The 19590-nt window shown below is 41.5% G+C and overlaps 2 long non-coding RNA genes across 3 annotated transcripts in view; both read right to left on the bottom strand.

The window, feature by feature from the left end:
- LOC106826695 (uncharacterized) overlaps positions 1-19590 on the bottom strand; it is a 60807-nt gene that overhangs the window by 20224 nt on the left and 20993 nt on the right. The window lies entirely within an intron of this gene.
- LOC139040285 (uncharacterized) lies at positions 1401-19575 on the bottom strand. Its single transcript, XR_011494479.1, has 2 exons — positions 7853-19575; positions 1401-7212 (listed from the first exon to the last, which is right to left on the bottom strand). It is a non-coding gene; the product is annotated as an uncharacterized lncRNA (long non-coding RNA).

Below are 19590 nucleotides of genomic sequence, written 5' to 3'. Positions count from 1 at the left end.
ATTACCAGCAAACCCCATCAGCTTTTCATTTGAAATGTATCACGAAGTGTACCACTTCCCATCACCTCCACTGCTACCCTCCCAGGCCAAACCTCCATAACATCTCATCTAGACCATGCAGCAGCTGGTTAATTAGCACCCCAGCTATCATTCTTCCTTTACAGTAGTCATAGGGACTTTTATAAAATGCTAATTGTACATGAAACTCCTTGTCAAAACCATCCAATATTTTCCACATTCTTGTAGAATAAATCCAGTAAGGGGGCCTCCACAGCCCTCTGGCTCTAGCTCCTGTATGTTTCTAAGGCTTCCTATCCACCCTTTTCTTACTTGAATATTCCTCATATTTCAAACTCCCAGAACATTATCAGGCACATTGTAGGTGCTCAATACATATTTCTTTTTTCTTAAAGATTGGTACCTGAGCTAACATCTGTTGCCAATCTTCTTTTTTTTGTTTGTTTCTTCTTCTCCCCAAAGTCCCCCAGTACATAGTTGTACATTCTAGTTGTAAGACACTGCCTCAGCATGGCTTGATGAGTGGTGCTAAGTCCATGCCTAGGATCCAAACCAGTGAAACCCTGGGCCACCAAAGTGGAGCATGCAAACTTAACCACTCAGTGACCGGGCCATCGCCCACATGTTTTTTTGAATGATGTAATGTATGAGCTTTACATCCAGAAATGTGAAGAATAAAAAATGGCACCATTTTTATTCAATATAGTCCCAACATAAATAGCCAGGGCAATAAATTAGAAAAATAAATGAGGCATAATTATTGTAAAGAGACAATGCTGCCTTTTTAAAGGTAATTTGATTATCTACATAAAAATCTGAGAAAATTCACTTGACAAAGTATTGTTACTAATAAGCATGTTAAAAGTGAGGCCTAATATAACATGATATGTAAGTCAATAGCTTTCCTCTGTACTAGTAGTGATTGCTTAGATAACAAACATGAAAAGGGGACTTATGTCCAAAATATACAAAGAACTCTTAAAACTCAACAAGAAAACAAACAACCTGATTAAAAAATAGCCCCCAAATCTGAACATGTATTTCACCAAAGAAGATATACAGATGGCAGATAAGCATATGAACAGATGGCTCAACATCATACACCAATAGGGAATTGAAAAGTCTAACAATGAGATACTGGTATACATCTATTAGAATAGCAAAAATCCAAAACACTGACAACACCAAATGCTGGTGAGGATGTGGAACAACAGGAACTCTCACTCACTGCTGGTGTGAATGCAGAATGGTACAGCCACTTTACAAGACAGTTCACAGTTCTTATAAAACTCAACATACTCTTATCATATGATCCAGCAATCGTGCTCCTTGGTATTTACCCAAAGGAGTTGAAGACTTTTGTCCACACAAAAACCTGCACATCGGTGTTTAAAGCAGCTTTATTCATAATCACCAAAACTTAGGGAAAAACCAAGATGTCTTTCAGTACATAAATGGATAAACAAATTGTGGTATAGCCATACCACATAATGGAGTATTATTCAGTGCTAAAATGAAGTGAACTATCAAACCACAAAAAGACATGGATGAACCTTAAATGCATGTTGCTAAGTGAAAGAAGCCAATCTGAGAAAGCTACATACCGTAGGATTCCAACTATGACATTCTGGAAAAGGCAAAACTATGGAGACAATAAAAAGATCAGTTAGGTTCTCATGGAGAGAGGGGTGAAGAGGTGGAGTGCAGGGGATCTTTAGGGCAGTGAAACTATTCTGTATGATACTGTAATGGAGGGCACATGTCATTATATATTTGTCCAAACCCATGGAATGTACAACACAAAGAGTGAACCCTAACGTATATTATGGACTTTAGTTACAAATAATGTGTCATTACTGGCTTATCAACTGTGACAAATGTACCACAATAATGCAAGACATTAATAACAAGGGAAATGGGAGGAGGACAATGGGGTATGTTGAAACTTTGTGTTTTCTGCTCAATTTTTCTTTATACCTAAACCTGCTCCCAAAAAATTCTATTATTTTTTTAAAAAGCTATCATCTGAGGCCAGCCCCATGGCCGAGATGTTAAGTTTGCACGCTCCACTTCTTTTTTTTTTTTTTTTGGCTTTTTCTCCCCAAATCCCAATACATAGTTGTATATCTTAGTTGCAGGTCCTTCTAATTGTGGCATGTGGGATGCCACCTCAACGTGGCCTGATGAGCGATGCCATGTCCGCGCCCAGGATCCAAACCAGCAAAACCCTGGGCCGCCGAAGTGGAGTACACAAACTTAACCACTCGGCCACAGGGCCAGCCCCTTACCTCCCTTTTAAACTCATGCAAAGGGACTTTTGTTTCTGGCAGTAAGAGGGACTAGATTTCCTCTGATATCCTTCCAATAAAGATTTTCCTAAATGATGGATACAGAAAAAAGTTAAATCTACTACTCTGATGGGACAAGCAAAGAAAATCCCAGAGAAGCCATAAATGATGAGAAAGTGTGAATCCAGAAATATATTTGAGAATTGGCTCTGGGTCTTGGGAGCAATTCTGGTCTACGGAAGCTAAGAGACAGGTATTTTGTGTGTGTGGTAAATATACATAACATAAAATTTACCGTTTTAAAGTAAAGTACAGTTAAGTGGCATTAAATACATTTACCTTGTTGTGCAACCATCACCACCATCCATCTCCAGAACTTTCATCATTCAAACTGAAACTCTGTATCAATTAAACACTAACTCCCCATTCCCTCCTTCCCCCAGCCTCTGGTAACCACTGTTCCACTCTCTGTCTCTATGAATTTGACTATTCTAAGTCACTCATATTAGTGGAGTATTTGTCCTTTTGTGTTTGCCTTCTTTCACTTAATATAATGTCTTCAAGGTTCATCCATGTTTTAACACATATCAGAATTTTCTTTTTCTTTTTTTTTTTTTTTTAAAGATTTTATTTTTTCCTTTTTCTCCCCAAAGCCCCCCCGGTACATAGTTGTATATTCTTCGTTGTGGGTCCTTCTAGTTGTGGCATGTGGGACGCTGCCTCAGCATGGTTTGATGAGCAGTGCCATGTCCGCGCCCAGGATTCGAACCAACGAAACACTGGGCCGCTTGCAGCAGAGCATGCGAACTTAACCACTCGGCCACGGGGCCAGCCCCAGAATTTTCTTTTTTTAAGACGGGATAACATTCCATTTTATGTAACTGTTGACCTAGATAAATAAAACAGCCAGTTATTTTTACCAGCAAAAGGGGTTTATTCAAGAATAGCAGAGGAATCACAATTCAGGACAAGCAAACTATAGCAAAAGCCATAGGCAAGTCCAGCACACAAAGGAGAGGAATGTTATTTTACAGAGAAAAAGAAGTTAGGAGGGGTTGTTTTGAGCAAAAGTCCATTGGAAGAAAGTGAGAGTTCAGGGTGGTGATGATTTCTCATTAGCTGAGTTGCTCAGCTAGTCAATTTCTTGTTGGGAATGTAATGGGCATTTTTTTCTGTTGGGGTCTGTAATTGATGATTCTGTAATTGATATCAAGTTATAGTGCCTGAAGGCTCCCCCTTCTTGCCTCCCAATCTCATTTAAAATGAGGTTTCCTTTATTCTGTTTCACTGTGTAAGGAAGTGCACTATGCCAAAAACCCCTGGCTTCCAGCTGTTTCAGATCATCTAGGTAAGGGCCTCACACATTGCAGTTCACGGCCTACACTCAGGCTCTGCCTCCCTTGTCAGGGAAGACTGTCCCTGCTGAACTCAGATGCCCGTAGTTGTGAAGAGATTTCTTCCAAGGAGAGATTGAAAACATTTCTCTCTGGGACAGACTAGCTGTTACTTTTGGACAGTGTGGGTACACGGTTTAGAACTGCTTGTGCCTCTTTAATATAGTTTTTAAGTCACTTTTAATTCTTTTTTTTTTAAAGATTGGCATCTGGGCTAACAACTGTTGCCAATCTTACTTTGTTTTTAAGGATTGGCACCTGGGCTAACAACTGTTGCCAATCTTTTTTTTTTTCTGCTTTATTTCCCAAACCCCACCCAGCCGTACATAGTTGTATATGCTGGTTGCAGGTCCTTCTAGCTGTGGGATGTGGGACACCGCCTCAACGTGGCCTGACGAGCGGTGCCATGTCCGTGCCCAGGATCTGAACCCTGGGCCGCCGCAGTGGAGCATGCGAACTTAACCACTCGGCCACGGAGCCAGTCCCTCCCCTTTAATTCTATGCCAAGAACTCAAGACACTGACTGTCAAGCGCATGTCATGAAGGAAAACTGCTGCTGACCTCACCATGCCAAGAGGTGAAATTGACTTTTTCCCAGGGGAGCTTTTAAACATTTCATGGAAGCTGGGAGAGCATCTCTAGCTCACACATTCAAGGAAAGGCTTTTTCATCCTGGTAAGTGCCTTTTCAGAGGCTGCAGCTCACAGCCTTCACTCAGGCTTGCTCCCCCTTATCATGAAGGCATGTTCCTGCTGAACTCAGTTGTCTGTAGCTGTGAAGGGACTTCTCCCAAGGAGAGATTTATAGATTTTCACTACACTTGTGACAGATTATCTGTAACATATATTCAATGAGGTTTCACAGTGGAGAAAATCTCCTGCTTTTACCTCTTTAGTATCTTCTTGATAAGTGACTTCTAATACACTGCAGTTCAGTCTACACAGAGGCTCTCATGCACATTTGATGAAGTAAAATTACAGGTGAGCACTGCTTGCCAGGAGGTGGAAGTGACACTTTCCTAACAGAGCTCTTCATCATTTCACTACAGCTGGGAGAGAATATCTATAGCATACATTCAAGGAATGTACACTGTGCAGAAAATAGCTGGCTGGTAGCTGTTTAGGAGCCTCTTGGTAGGTGACATTTCACACATTACAGTTCACCAACTTCACTCAGCCTCTCTCAGCAGTGTCATGAAAGCACTTTCCTGCTGAACTCCACTCTCCATAGCTGTGAAGGTGCTTCTTCCAAGGAGATACTTAAAATATTTCACTATGACTAGGGCAGGTTATCTATAACTTTTGTTCAATGAGGGCACAGGGTATAGAAAAACTCCTCCTCGTAGCTCTTTAGGACAGTCTTGTTTAATGACTTTTAATACAATGCACTTCATTTGACACACCAGCTCTCACTTGTGGGTGATAAAGTAAAACTATTGCTGAATTCAGCTTGCCAGGAGCTGGAAGTGACACTGTCCTGGGAGAAATTTTAATCTTTTCACTACAGCTGAGAGAATATCTAGACCATCCACTGTGCAGAGAAGCTTTGGTTTCTAGCACTTCAGGATCATCCTGGTAAGTGCTTTTGCACACATTGAGGTTCACTGCCTTCCCTCAAGCTCTCCCCCATGTCATGGAAGCATGTCCCTGCTGAACTCAGATGCCCACAGCTGTGAAGGGGCTACTTCAAAGGAGAGATTGAAAAGTTTTCACTTCTACTGGGCCAGATTATATGTAACTTTCGTTCAATGTGGTTACACTGTGTAGAAAATCTCCAGCTTGTGGCTCTTCAGTAACATCTTCACAATTCACTTTTCACACATGCCCTTCAGGCTATGCAAAGTCTCTCACTCTCATGTGACGAAGGGAAACTCTTGCTGAGCTCACCCTGTCAGGAGCTGGACGTGACATTTTCCTAGGAGAGATTTTTAACATTTTATTACAGCTTGGGGAGGATATGTATAGCATCCATTGAAGGAAAGTACACTGAGCAGAAAATCTCTGGCTTGTAGCTGGTTAGGATAGTCCTTCTAAGTGCCTTCTCACATATTGTACTTCTGAGCCTTCACTCAGATTCTCTCTTCCATTTCATGAAAGCATGTTCCTGCTGAACGCAGCTGCCTGTATCTGTGAAGGGGTTTCTTCCATGGAGAGACTTAAAAGTCTTCACAACAGTGAGGACAGATGATCTGTAACGTCATTCAAAAAGGGTATGCAGTGTGGAAAAGGTCCTGCTTGTAGCTCTTTTGGATCGTCTTGATAAGTGACTTTTAGTACATTGCAATTCAGTCTACACAAAGGCTCTCTAGCCACATGTGGTGAAGGAAAATGATTCCTGAGGTTAGCTTGCCAAGAGCAGGGAGTGACATTTTGCTTGGAGAGCTTTAAACATTTCTACAGCTGGGAGAGAATTTCTATAACATCCATTCAAATAGATTACAGTGTTGGGAAAAATTCTTGCTTCTGCCCCTTAAGGATCACCTTGATAACTGCCCTTTCATGTTTTGAAATTCTGAGCTTTCACTCAGTCTCTCTCTCACATGTACTTAAGAATGATTCTCCTGACCTCTGCTTCCTGATAGGTGTTAAAGGTTTTGTTTCTGGAAGAGATTGAAAATTTTCCCTCTAGCTGGCAGAGAATACCTATAACATCCATTCAGGGGATATTCACCATGAGAAAAACTTTTGCTTCCTGCTCTTGAGGGTCACCTTGATATTTGCCTTTTCAAACTTTGCAGTCCTCAGCATTCACTCAGGCTCTCTTCACATGTATTGTAAGAAGTTTCCTCCTGCACTCTGCTTCCTGGTAGGTGTTAAACTTTTTGTTTAAAAAAGAGATGTAAAACACTTCCCTCTAGCTGGGAGGTAATATCTACAACATTCACACAAGGAATATTCACTGTGGAGATCACTTTGCTTATAAATCTTGAGGATCACCTTGATAATTGCCTTCTCATTTTTCCAGATCTCGTCCTTCACTGAGACTCCCTCTTACATGTATTGTAAGAATGTTTCTCCTGAACTCTGTTTCCCAGTAGGTGTTAAAGGGTTTTTTCCTAGAAGAGTTTTAAATCTTTTCATTCATCGTAGGACAGATAATCTTTAACATCCATTCAGGGAGAGTACAGGGTTAAGAAAGTCTCCTGCTGGCAGCTCTTTAGGATCATCTTCATAAGTGACTTTTAATACGTTCACATTCAAGTTTACACACAGGGTCTCACTCTGAAGTGATGAAGGAAGAATATTGCTGAACAGAGCGTGCCAGGAGCTGTAGACATCTTCCAGTGAGAGCTTTTAAACCTGTCACTACCGCTGGGATTGAATATCTGTAAGACCCAATTAAGCAATATTCACTGTGGAGAAAAACTCTGGCTTCTAGCTCTTGAGGGTCCTCTTGATAACTGCCTTGTCAAACTTCACATTACTCAGCCTTCACTCTGGCTCTCTCTCACATGTATTGGAAGGATACTCCTCCTGTTCTCCGCTTCTGGGTAGGTGTGGAAGGTTTTATTTCTAGAAGAGATGTAACACTTCTCACTCTAGCTGTGAGACAATATCTAGAACGTCCATTCAAGTAGAGTACACCAGTAGGAAAAACCTTTCCTTCTAGCTCTTAAGGATCATCTTGCTATTTGCCTTTCCAAACTTTGCGGTTCTTGGCCTTCACTCAGGCACTCTCTTACATTTATTGAAAGAGAGTTCCTGAGAAGAGTGGTCAAGATAGTGTTGTAAGCAGACTCTGAACTCACCTCCTCTCATGAGCACAACAAAGTAATGACTATTTTTCAAAAAATTACCTCTGAGAGAGAACTAAAAACTGGGTAAAAGGAACTCTCACAGCATGAGACATTTCTGATTGAGGGAAAAGAGGGAGAAATTCCTGTCTGGAGAGAAAGAAGCCAATTTCATGAGCTGCAGAGCTTCACACTGGGTGGGAGCAGCCCTAAGGTGTGCAGCCTTCCCTGGAGGAGTGGGGGACCTGACTAGGGGAACATTCACACTACAGCATCCTTCAGACTCAATACAACTGAAATGAGTGTTATAACACTTGGGTTTGCTGGCTATTAACTACACCAGGTAATACCCCAAGAAAAGCTATAGGACAGAAACAGAAAAAAAAGCCAGCTCTTAAAAGGCCCACACTCAAACTCACCTGTTTTGGAAAGCAATCTAAAATCACCATAAAGAAAGCTGGAAGGTCCTTTGGTGAAAGGACTCACCAGATAGGCTCTGGGTGCATCTTGGTGAGATGCAAGACTTCTCCAGGACTGAGACACTGGGAGCAACCATTATTTTGACCCAGTGCAGGCCTGCTGACACAGATGCTGACAGAAGGCATTGGAGTTCTTCCTCTGGCCTGTTAGCCCAGGGTCTGCCCTGCCCACTAGAATGTAAAATAACTCCTGCTCAGCCAGAGCAGTCAGCCCACCCAAGAGACTGGCCCCACCCAACAGCAAGCTCTTGGGCAACTTTTCAGCCTGCATAGACCGTGTGCCTGGATCCTCTGCATGTATTCAAGTGGGTCCACTGATGTTAGGTAGGGCATGCATGAGGAGTGGGTGGAGAGTGGGGGCCATTAGTGGAGTGTGTGTGGGGCTCTGAAGTGGGGCAAATGGGTCTGTTTCAAGGAGTTGGGAAGTGTCCATGGGGCCAGGACTGTGGTGATGGTGGGTGCGGACCTGTGGGCTGTGGGGCTTATGAGTGGCAGAAGCCCTGTGCTTGTCAAGCAGCCACATAGGGGATCGGCACTTCCTTCCAAAGCCTGAAACAACTGTGTATTCCCACGCCTGGGACCAGACCCACTCAGCTGCAATCCTGAGGGAGCTGACAACAGCCTTGCAGGCCAGAGGCTTGCAGCAATTGTAAGCCCCTGAGCCTAGCAACCAGCCACACTGGGGACCTACCCACTTAACAGAAAAATTGCAACAGGAATGTGCTATTTCGACTTTTCAGCCAACTGTTCTGGGGCTCCCCAAACCCGATAAGCTGACTGAAGGATCCATAGCAGCTTCATGCAGCAGAGCACTACAACCAGCTGACCAGGGGCAAAGCTGAGACTCCCTGGGCATCTGCAGCAAGAACTCTGCCACAACAGAAAGACACATGTAGTTCACACAAGGGTGACTCTTGGAACATTTTGAACTGGTGAAGAGAGGGAAGCACATTGCTGGGTCTCCAAAGATGTCTCCTACATGAGGCCACCTCTACAAGATCAGGAGATGTAGCTGACCCACCTGATACCTATATACAAGCACAGAGAAAGAGGCAAAATGAGGAGGCAGAGGAATATGTTGCACGCAAGAGTACAGGACAAAACCCCAGAAAAAGAACTAAATGAAACACAAAGAAACAATCTACCTGATAAAGAGTTTAAGCAAAAAGGTATAAGGATGCTCATTGATCTTGGGAGAAGAATGGATAAACACAGTGAGAATGTCAACAAAGAACTGGAAAATATAAAAAAGAGCCAATCAGAAATGAAGAGTACGATACTGAAAATGAAAAATTCACTAGAGGGACTCAACGGCAGAGTAGATGATACCGAAGAATGGATAAAAAAGCTGGATGAAAGACTAGAGGAAATCAGCCAAGTTAATCAGGTAAAAGAAAAAACAATTCTAAAGAATGGCAGCAGTCTAAGGGAACTCTAGGACAACGTCAAGCACACTAACATTTGTATTATATGTGTTCCAGAAGGAGAAGAGAGAGACAAAGGGGCAGAGAATCTATTCGAAGAAATAATAGTTGAAAACATTCCTAACCTAAGGAAAGAAACAGACATCCAAGTACAGGAATCACAGAGAGCACCAAACAAGATAAACCCAAAGAGACCCACACCAAGACATGTTACAATTAAAATGTCCAAAATTAAAGAGAAAGAAAGAATTCTAAAAGCTGCAAGAGAAAGGCAACAAGCGACATACAAAGGAAACCCCATAAAGCTGTCAGCTGACTTCTCAGCAGAAACCTTACAGGATAGAAGGGAGTGACATGATAACATTTATTTAAAGTGCTGGAAGGAAAAAACCTACAGCCAAGAATACTCTACCCAGCAAGGTTATCATTCAGAATGTAAGGAGAGATAAAGTTTCCCAGACAAGCAATATTAAAGGAGTTTAACACCATGAAACCAGTTTTTCAAGAAATGCTAAAGGGACTTATTTAAGTGGGAAAGAGAAGACCACCAATAGAAATTAGAAAATTATCAAAAAAAAAAAAAAAAGATGATAAAAGCACTGGTAAAGGCAAAAATACAATAAAAGTAGCAGATCAACAACCTATGAATATAATATTGAAGATCAAAAGAAAATAGTACTGAAATTCCCTGTTTCAGTGCTAGGAGGGTAATGGATACACACACAAAAAATAAGACGTTATATATGACATCAAAAACATAAAATGTGGGGGGATCTCATCAAGATGGCGGCGTAAGCAGACTCTGAACACATCTCCTCCCATGAACACAACCAGGTTACAACTATTTTTGGAAAAAATACCCTAGAGAGAAAACTGAAAACTGGATAAAAAGAACCTCCACAACAAGGGACAGTCCTAACTAAGGCGGAAGAGGCAGAAATTCCTGCTGGAGAGGAAAAAAGCAACCTGTGGGAGCAGCAGAGCTTCTCAGCTGGCCAGGTAGGAGCCACCCTAAGGTACACAGCCTTCCCTGGAGGAGTAAGGTCTGGAGTAGGGGCCGATACTGCTATAAGCATCCTTCAGACGCAGCCCAACTGAGACAAGAGTCTTACTGTCTGGCTTTGCTGGCTATTAACTGCAGCGAGGATACCCCTAGAAAAGCTATCAGCCAAAACCCAAAAAGACCCAGGTCTTAAAGAGCCCATGCACAAACTCACTCATTGCAGCAACCTAAAATCACCAGAGAGAAGGCTGACAGCCGTTTGGTGAAACAAGACTCACCTGGTGGGCTCTGGGGACATCTTGGTGAAAGCAGGGACCTCTCTGGAGATGGAGACACTGGTGGGGGCCATTGTTCTGACCTGGTCCAGGTGTGCTGACACAGATCCAGGTGGGCACCATTGAGGTTCTTCCCTCGGCCTGTTAGCCCAGGGGCCTGCCACACCCACTAGAGGACAGACTTAATCCAGTTCAGCCAGGGCAGGGACCAGCCTCACCTAACAGCAAGCCCTCAGGCTACTTTTCAGCCTGCACTGACTGGGTGCCTTGATCCTCTACAGGCAGGTGAGTGTGCCTGCCTCTGCGGGGCAGGGCCTCTGTGAAGGCCAGGTAAACTGTGGGGGACATTGATGGAGAGGTTGGGGCCTCTGCAGTGGGGCATCGGGGTACACTCCAGGGGATTGAGAAGTGTGCACGGACCAGGACTGTGTTGATGGTGTGTGTGGTCCTGTGAGGGGTGAGGCTTATTAGTGGCAGAAGACCTGTGCTTCACAAATAGCCATAAAAAGGACCAGCCCCACCTTCCAAAGCCTGAAACAGTTGAGTGTTCCAGTGCCTAGGGCCAGCCCCACTCAGCTGCACTCAAGAGAACTGACAACAGCCTTGTAGGGCTGAGGCCTATTGCAACTGTAAGCCCCTGAGCCTAGCAACCAGCTACACTGGGTAACACCCCAATTAAGAGAAAAACTGCACTAGGAGTGTGCTGATAGACTTAGTAGCCGATGGTGCTGAGGCTCCCCAAACCAGATTTACAAACAGCTGGCCAGGGAAGGAAAGACTAGACTCCCTGGGTACCTGCAGTGGGAGCAACCCTGACACAGCAGAAGGACACAAGTAGCCCACAAAGGGGTCACTCCTGGATCATTTGGACTGGTGACAAGAGGGAAGCACACTGCTGGGCATCATAAGGCAGCTCATACATAAAGCTACTTCTCCAAGATCAGGAGACATAGCTGACTCACCTAATACATAGAAATAAGCACAGAGAAAGAGGCATAATGAGGAGACAAAGGAATACTTTCCAAGCAAGGGAACAGGACAAAACACCAGAAAAAGGACTAAATGAAACAGAAATAAGCGACCTACTCAACAAAGAGTTCAAGAAAATATCATAAGGATGGTCAGAAATATTGCGAGAACACTGGATGAACACAGTGAGCACATCAGCAAAAAAGTGGAAGATATAACAAAGAACCACTCAGAAATGAAGAATACAATACTGGAAATGAAAAATTCATTAGAGGGACTCAATAGCAGAGCAGAGGATGCAGAATAACAGATCAGCAAGCTAGATGAAAGACTACAGGAAATCACCCAAGCTGAACAGAAAAAAGAATTAGAGTGAGAACAGTCAAAGGGAACTCTGGGACAATATCAAGCATGCTAACAGTCGGATTATAAGTGTCCCAGGAGGAGAAGAAAGAGACAAAGGGGCAGAAAATTTATTTGAAGAAATAATAGATGAAAATTTTCCTAAGGAAGGAAACAGACATCCAAGTACAGGAAGCACAGAGAGCTCCAAACAAGTCAAGTCCAAAGAGGCCCACACCAATACATATTATAATTAAAATGTCCAAAATTAAAGATAAAGAGAGAATCCTAAAAGCAGCGAGAGAAAGGCCAGAAGTGACATACAAAGGGAAGCCCATAAGGCTATCAGCAGACTTCTCAGCTGAGACCCTACAGGCGACAAGAGAATGGCATGATATATTTAAAGTTCTAAAAGGAAAAAACCTACAGCCAAGAATATTCTATCCATCAAGGTCGTCATTCAGAATGGAAGGAGAGATAAAGAGGTTCCCAGACAAGCAAAATGTAAAGGAGGGGCTGGCTCCATGGCCCAGTGGTTAAGTTTGCGCGCTCTGCTGCAGCGGCCCAGGGTTTGGATCCTGGGCACGGACATGGCACTGCTTGTCAGGCCACGTTGAGGCAGCGTCACACATCCCACAACTAGAAGGACCTGCAACTAAGATATACAACTATGTGGGGGGAAAAAAAGAGTAAAGGAGTTTATCACCAAGAAACCAGTTCTACAAGAAATGCTGACGGGATTATTTAAGTGGGAAAGCAATGACCACAAATATTATAAAAAATTATCAACAAAACAAAAGAAAAATAGGCAATAAAATCACTTGTAAAGGTAAAAATATAGTTAAGCTAGCAGATCAACTACCTGTGAAGCTTAAAAGACAAATATACTAAAATCACCCATTTCAATGATAAGAAGGTAATGGATAGACACTCTAAACAAAAGACTACATATGATTTGAAAAACACAAAATGTGGGAGGAGGGGAGTGAAAAAGTAGAGCTTTTAGAAAAAGGTCAAGCTAACGAGTCTATCAACTCAATATAGACTGTTATATACATAGAATATTACATAGAATCCTCATGGTAATCAGAAAACTATAATAAGTAGGCAAAAATGTAAGACAAAAGAAATCAAACCTATTACTAAAGACAGCCATCAAACCACAAGGGAAGAGAGCAAGAGGAAAAGAAAGGAACAGAGAAGAACTACTAAAAGATACCAAAAAAACCAACAAAATGGCAATAAATACATATTTATCAATAGCTACTTTAAACATCAATGGACTAAATGTTTCAATCAAATGCCATAGGGTAGCCAATTGGATAAAAAAAACAACACCCATGTATATGCTGCATACAAGAGACACAATTCAGACCTAAAGACACTCACCAACTGAAAGTGAAAGGATGGAAAAAGATATTTCATGCAAGTGGCAAAGAAAAGAAAACCGGGGTAGCAATACTTATCTCAGACAAAATAGACTTTAAAACAAAAACTGTAACAAGAGACAAAGACGGGCACTATGTAATGATGAAGGGAACAATCCAACAAGAAAATATAACACTTGTAAATATCTATGCATGCAACATAGGAGCACCAAAATACATCAAGTAATTATTAACAGACATAAAAGGAGAAATAGTAACACAATAACAGTAGGGGACTTTAACAATCCACTTACACCAATGGATAGATCATGCAAACTGAAGATCAATAAGGAAACACTGGCCTTAAAGGACACATTAGGCCAGATGGATTTAGTAGATATATATAGGACATTCCATGCAAAACCACAGAATACACATTCTTTTCAAATGCACATGGAACATTCTCCAGAATTGATCACATATTAGGCCACAAAACAAGTCTCAATAAATTTAAGAAGATCGAAATAATACCATGCATCTTTTCTGACCACAAAGGTATGAAACAAGAAATCAACTCCAGGAAGAAAACCAGAAAAGCCACAAAAACGTGGAGATTAAACAAAATGCTACTGAACAACAACTGGGTCAATGAAGAAATCAAAGGAGAAATAAAAAAATTCCAGGTGACAAATGAAAATGAAGATATGACACGCCAAAATCCGTGGGATACAGCAATAGCAGTTCTAAGAGGGAAGTTTATAGCAATTCAGGCCTACCTCAACAAAGAAGAAAAATCCCAAATAGACAATCTAAAAGTGCATCTAAAGGTACTGGAAAAAAAACAACAAAGAAATACCAAAATCAGCAGAAGGAAGGAAATAATAAAAATCAGAACAGAAATAAACAAAATAGAGACTAAAAAAACAACAGAAAAAATTAATGAAACCAAGAACTGGTTCTTTGAACAGATAAACAAAATAGACAAACCCTTAGCTAGACTCACCAAGAAAAAAAGAGAGAAGGCTCAAATAAAATCAGAAATGAAAGAGGAGAGATTACAACGGACACCTCAGAAATACAAAAGATAAGGGAATAGTACGAAAAGCTATACACCACCAAATTGGATAATCTAGAAGAAATGGATAAATTCTTAGAAACATACAACCTTCCAAAACTGGACCAAGAAGTAGAAAATTTGAATAGACCAATCACCAGTAAGGAGATCGAAACAGCAATCAAAAACCTCCCAAAAAATAAAAGTACAGGACCAGATGGCTTCCCTGGTGAATTCTACCAAACATCCAAAGAAGACTAAATACCTATATTTCTCAAACTCTTCCAAAAAATTGAAGAGGAGGGGAGGCTTCCTAACTCATTCTACGAACCCAACATTATCCTGATACCAAAACCAGACAAAGACAACAGAAAAAAAGAAAATTACAGGCCAATATCACTGATGAACATCGATGCAAAAATCCTCAACAAAATACTAGCAAATCAAATAAAACAACACACTAAAAAGATCATACATCATGATCAAGTGGGTTTCATTCCAGGGATGCAGGGATGGTTCAACATCTGCAAATCTATCAATGTGATACACCACATTAACAAAATGAAGAATAAAAATCATATGATCATCTCAATAGATGCAGAGAAAGCATTTGACAAGATACAGAATCCATTTATGATAAAAGCTCTAAATAAAATGGGTATAGAAGGAAAATACCTCAACATAATAAAGGCCATATATGACAAACCCATAGCAAATATTCACAACGGAGAAAAACTGAAAGCTATCCCTCTAAGAACAGGAACCAGACTAGGATGCCCACTGTCACCACTCTTATTTAACATAGTATTGTAAGTCCTAGCCAGAGCAATCAGGCAAGAAAAAGAAATAAAAGGGCTCCATATTGGAAAAGAAGTGAAACTGTCACTCTTTGCAGACGACATGATTTTATATCTAGAAAACCCTAAAGAATCCACTAAAAAACTTTTAGAAACAATAAAGGAATACAGTCAAGTAGCAGGATACAAAATCAAAGTACAAGAATCGGTTGCATTTCTATACACTAACAACGAAGTAGCAGAAAGAGAAACTAAGAATACAATCCCATTTACAATTGCAACCAAAAGAATAAAATATCTGGGAATAAACTTAACCAAAGAGGTGAAAGATTTTGGTGTACGCACCAAAATCTATAAAACACTGTTGAAAGAAATTGAAGAAGTCACAAAGAAATGGAAAGATATTCCGTGCTCTGGGATTGGAAGAATTAACATCGTTAAAATGTCCATACTTCCTAAAGCAATCTATAGATTCAACGCAATCTCTATCAAAGTTCCAACAACATTTTTCACAGAAATAGAATAAAGAATCCTAAAATTTATATGGAACAACAAAAGAGCCCAAATAGCCAAAGGATTCCCGAGAAAAAAGAACAAAGCTGGAGGTATCACACTCCCTGATTTTAAAATATACTACAAAGCCATAGTAACCAAAACAGCATGGTACTGGCACAAAAACAGACACACAGATCAATGGAACAGAAACGAGAGCCCAGAAATAAACCCACACATTTATGGACAGCTTATATTCGACAAGGGAGCCAAGAGCATAGATGGAGAAAGGAGAGTCTCTTCAATGAATGGTGTTGGGAAAACTGGACAGCCACATGCAAAAGAATGAAAGTAGACCATTCCCTTACACCATGCACAAAAATCAACTCAAAATGGATTAAAGACTTGAATGTAAGACCCAAAACCATGAAACTTCTAGAAGAAAACATAGACAGTATGCTTTTTGACATCAGTCTTAGCAGCATATTTTCAAGTACCATGTCTGACCGGGCAAGGGAAACAAAAGAAAAAATGAACAAATGGGACTACATCAAACTAAAAAGCTTTCGCACAGCAAAGGAAAGCATCAACAAAACAAAAAGACAACCTAACAATTAGGAGAAGATATTTGCAAATCATATATCAGATAAGGGGTTAATATCCAAAATATACAAAGAACTCATACAGCTCAACAACAAAAAAACCAACAACCCAACTAAAAAATAGGCAAAGGATCTGAACAGAGATTTCTCCAGAGAAGATATACGGATGGCCAACAGGCATATGAAAAGATGCTCAACATCATTAGCTATCAGGGAAATGCAAATGAAAACTCCAATGAGGTATCACCTCACTCTGGTCAGAATGGCTATAATTAACAAGACAGGAAACAACAAATGTTGGAGAGGATGTGAAGAGAAGGGCACCATTGCACACTGCTGGTGGGAGTGCAAACTCCTGCTGCCACTATGGAAAGCACTATGGAGATTCCTCAGAAAATTAAGAATAGATCTACCATATGATCCAGCCATCCCATTGCTGGGTATTTATCCAAAGAACTTGAAAACGTAAAGGCATAAAGATACTTGCGTCCCTATGCTCACTGCAGCATTATACACAATAGACAAGAGTTGGAAGCAACCTAGGTGCCCATCAAGGGACGAATGGATAAAGATGTGGTATTTATACACGATGGACTACTACTCAGCCATAAAAAATGATGAAATCCGGTCATTTGTGACAACATGGATGTCCTTTAGGGTATTATGCTGAATGGAATTAGTCAGAGGGAGAAAGTCAAATACCGTATGATCTCACTCATAAATAGAAGATAAAAACGATGGCAAACAAATACATAGCAATGGAGATTGGATTGGTGGTTACCATGGGAGAAGGAGGGAGGGCAAAAGGGGTGATTACGCTCGCATGTGAGGGGATGGTCTATAATTACTTTTTGGGTGGTGAACATGATGTAATCTACATAGAATTCGAAATATATTATGATGTACATCTGAAAGCTATATAATGTTATAATCCAATGTTATTGCAATTAAAAAATAAATAAATAAATAAAAATTTTTAAAAATTGATAAGCTAGCCCTGCACATCAACAGGGTAACCGGAGTCACGTTTGAGGAAGGGATATACGTTAAATTTCCACAGTAGCAAAGAGAGGTCAACTGTGATTCTGCTCGAAAACATATAGAAACTATAGTCTGCCAATGCAGAAGAAAAATCTATTAACACAAAGATAAGACAATTGATTTAATTCAACTGAACACCAGCAGCCCAACTCTTAATCATGTACCTAAGGAGTGGGCAAACTTTTTCTATAAAGTCCCAGATAGTACATATTTTAGGCTTTGCAGGCCATATGTCTCACTTCTAACTACTCAACTCTGCCATTATAGGGCAAAGGACAAAACATAAACAAATGAATGTGGCTATGCCTTAATAAAAATTTATGGACAGTAAAATTTGAATTTCATATAATTTTCATGTGTCATGAATACTCTTCAATCTTTCTCAATCATTTAAAAAACAAAAACTACTCTTAGTTCACAGATCCAACAAAATCTGGTGGCCTGCAGCCCTGTTCTACCTGATAGACAATTTCTGGTCACTGATGAGGGCCACAGATCCAAATTTCAGTAAAGTTACCCAATAGGAGCAACTTATACAAAAGATTAGATTAGTTCAAGACTCTTGTTCTGCTAACAGTAGAAGGTGTGAAAACTAATAATGGAAACCTCAACTAAAGTTGAAGTCGGGAAGGCCTGCAAAGGGAGCTTTCACACCCTACCACTCATCCTCAATCACCCCGAACAGGAAGAGACATACCTTGCATCTTCAACAGGAAGTTGCTGCTATAGTACCCCAGGAGGAAAAAGGAAGATTTTCTTCTTGCCCAGCAACAACCCCAGCCAATGGAAGATGCCAAAGCCACCCTGCTGAGGAGCCAAAACCACCCTGAACTCTTACTCCTCCCCAAAGAGCTTTCATTTACAACAGCCCCTCACAACTCTCCCTTTTTCTCTATAAAAGCAAGCGCCCCTCCTTTGTTCTCTGGACTTGCCTGTGTTTCACCATAGTTTGCACATCCTGAATTACAATTGCTTTGTTATTTCCAAATAAACTCATTTGTCAGTAAAATAACTGGCTATTTTAAAGTTGATAAAGACAAACAGTTGTTATTGCCTTTCTGGAAGTTTAATAGATGGGCTAGGTCCCTTGGCCTTTTGCTATACCTGAAAACCATCCCATTAGGAGGTACCCAAAGACCCTGAAATCCAGGCCTTCAGAAAAAGCAATCAAGGTGAACAAAACATCGAGCAGACACTACAAAGCCCTCCGTCTGTGTGCACAGACTTTAAACAGGCTGTGAGAAATCCAGGTTACACCGTTCAAAAATGTACTGGTGAGGGCTCCAGTTCTTACAGTTACTATAATCTAGTAAGATAAACACATTAAGACTGATAAACAAATGGCAAGCCATAGGATATTGCAGTATATGAGGAAGCTGTTTGGTATAAATCTAATTTGGCCTGACCTTGCTTTTTCCAGAGTGGCCGTTGCACATGCATTGCACATCTGCTTTAAGCATTTCCTGTGTCCACAGACAAGAACAAATGCCCTTAAGGTAAAGATGCAGCTTCCCCTACATTGGCATTTCCTTAAGGCTAAGCATCTCTCCCTAGACTAGGAACTGATTGCTGCACCCACTCTCTGACCACCCAGCTCGAGACAACAGAGCTGCCACCCTGCCTGTCCACTGAAACAGCAGACCTGCTACCTGCTGTCCATCAACCGCTGTGCCGACAGCGCCTTCTCACTACTATAAAAGGGACAATCCAATCACATGGGACACATGCTCTGTGACCGTATGTACCACTCTGGACACCCCGCCTCTTTGGTGCCCTTCCTTCCTTGGGGAAGGCCGCCCCGGCTATATGGTCCTCACATTTTGGCTCAGAATAAACCGACCTCAATTTTCATTTACAGATTGGTTACAGATCATTTTCCTGGACAAGACCCACGTGGGAGGTTTCGAGCTTGGAAAACACGGCGTGCGTAATAAGCTGTTAAGCAAGATTTTAAAACTCTGGCTCTCACGCCCTCGCCTCCTCGGTGCTCCCGCTCCCGACAGTGCCTGTCTCCAAGCGCAGACCCAGCAGGCTGGACACACGCTCACGCTCCAGCCCGGGCAGGCCCAGCACCGCCGCCTTTCGAGCCGCCAGCAGCGCCCCTTGCGATAACCCCCCTAACCGGAAAAACCAGCTTCTTCTCAGTCTCCTACCCCGGCGCCAAATGGCGCAGAAAAACTACCCCCGACAGTTATAATATCCCTCTGACACAAAAACAGAAAACAGATAACCAGAAACGTTACAAAAGTGGAAAACCGCGCTTCTAATCACCCACCACAAGCAAACTGCTCAGATAACCACTCGCCCGGGAA

Source organism: Equus asinus, chromosome 15 (genome assembly GCF_041296235.1).
Source record: "Equus asinus isolate D_3611 breed Donkey chromosome 15, EquAss-T2T_v2, whole genome shotgun sequence".
NCBI classification, from domain to species: Eukaryota; Metazoa; Chordata; class Mammalia; order Perissodactyla; family Equidae; genus Equus; species Equus asinus.
Note: the sequence above shows the minus strand (reverse complement) of the source record. Positions and strands in the feature narration are given on the sequence as shown.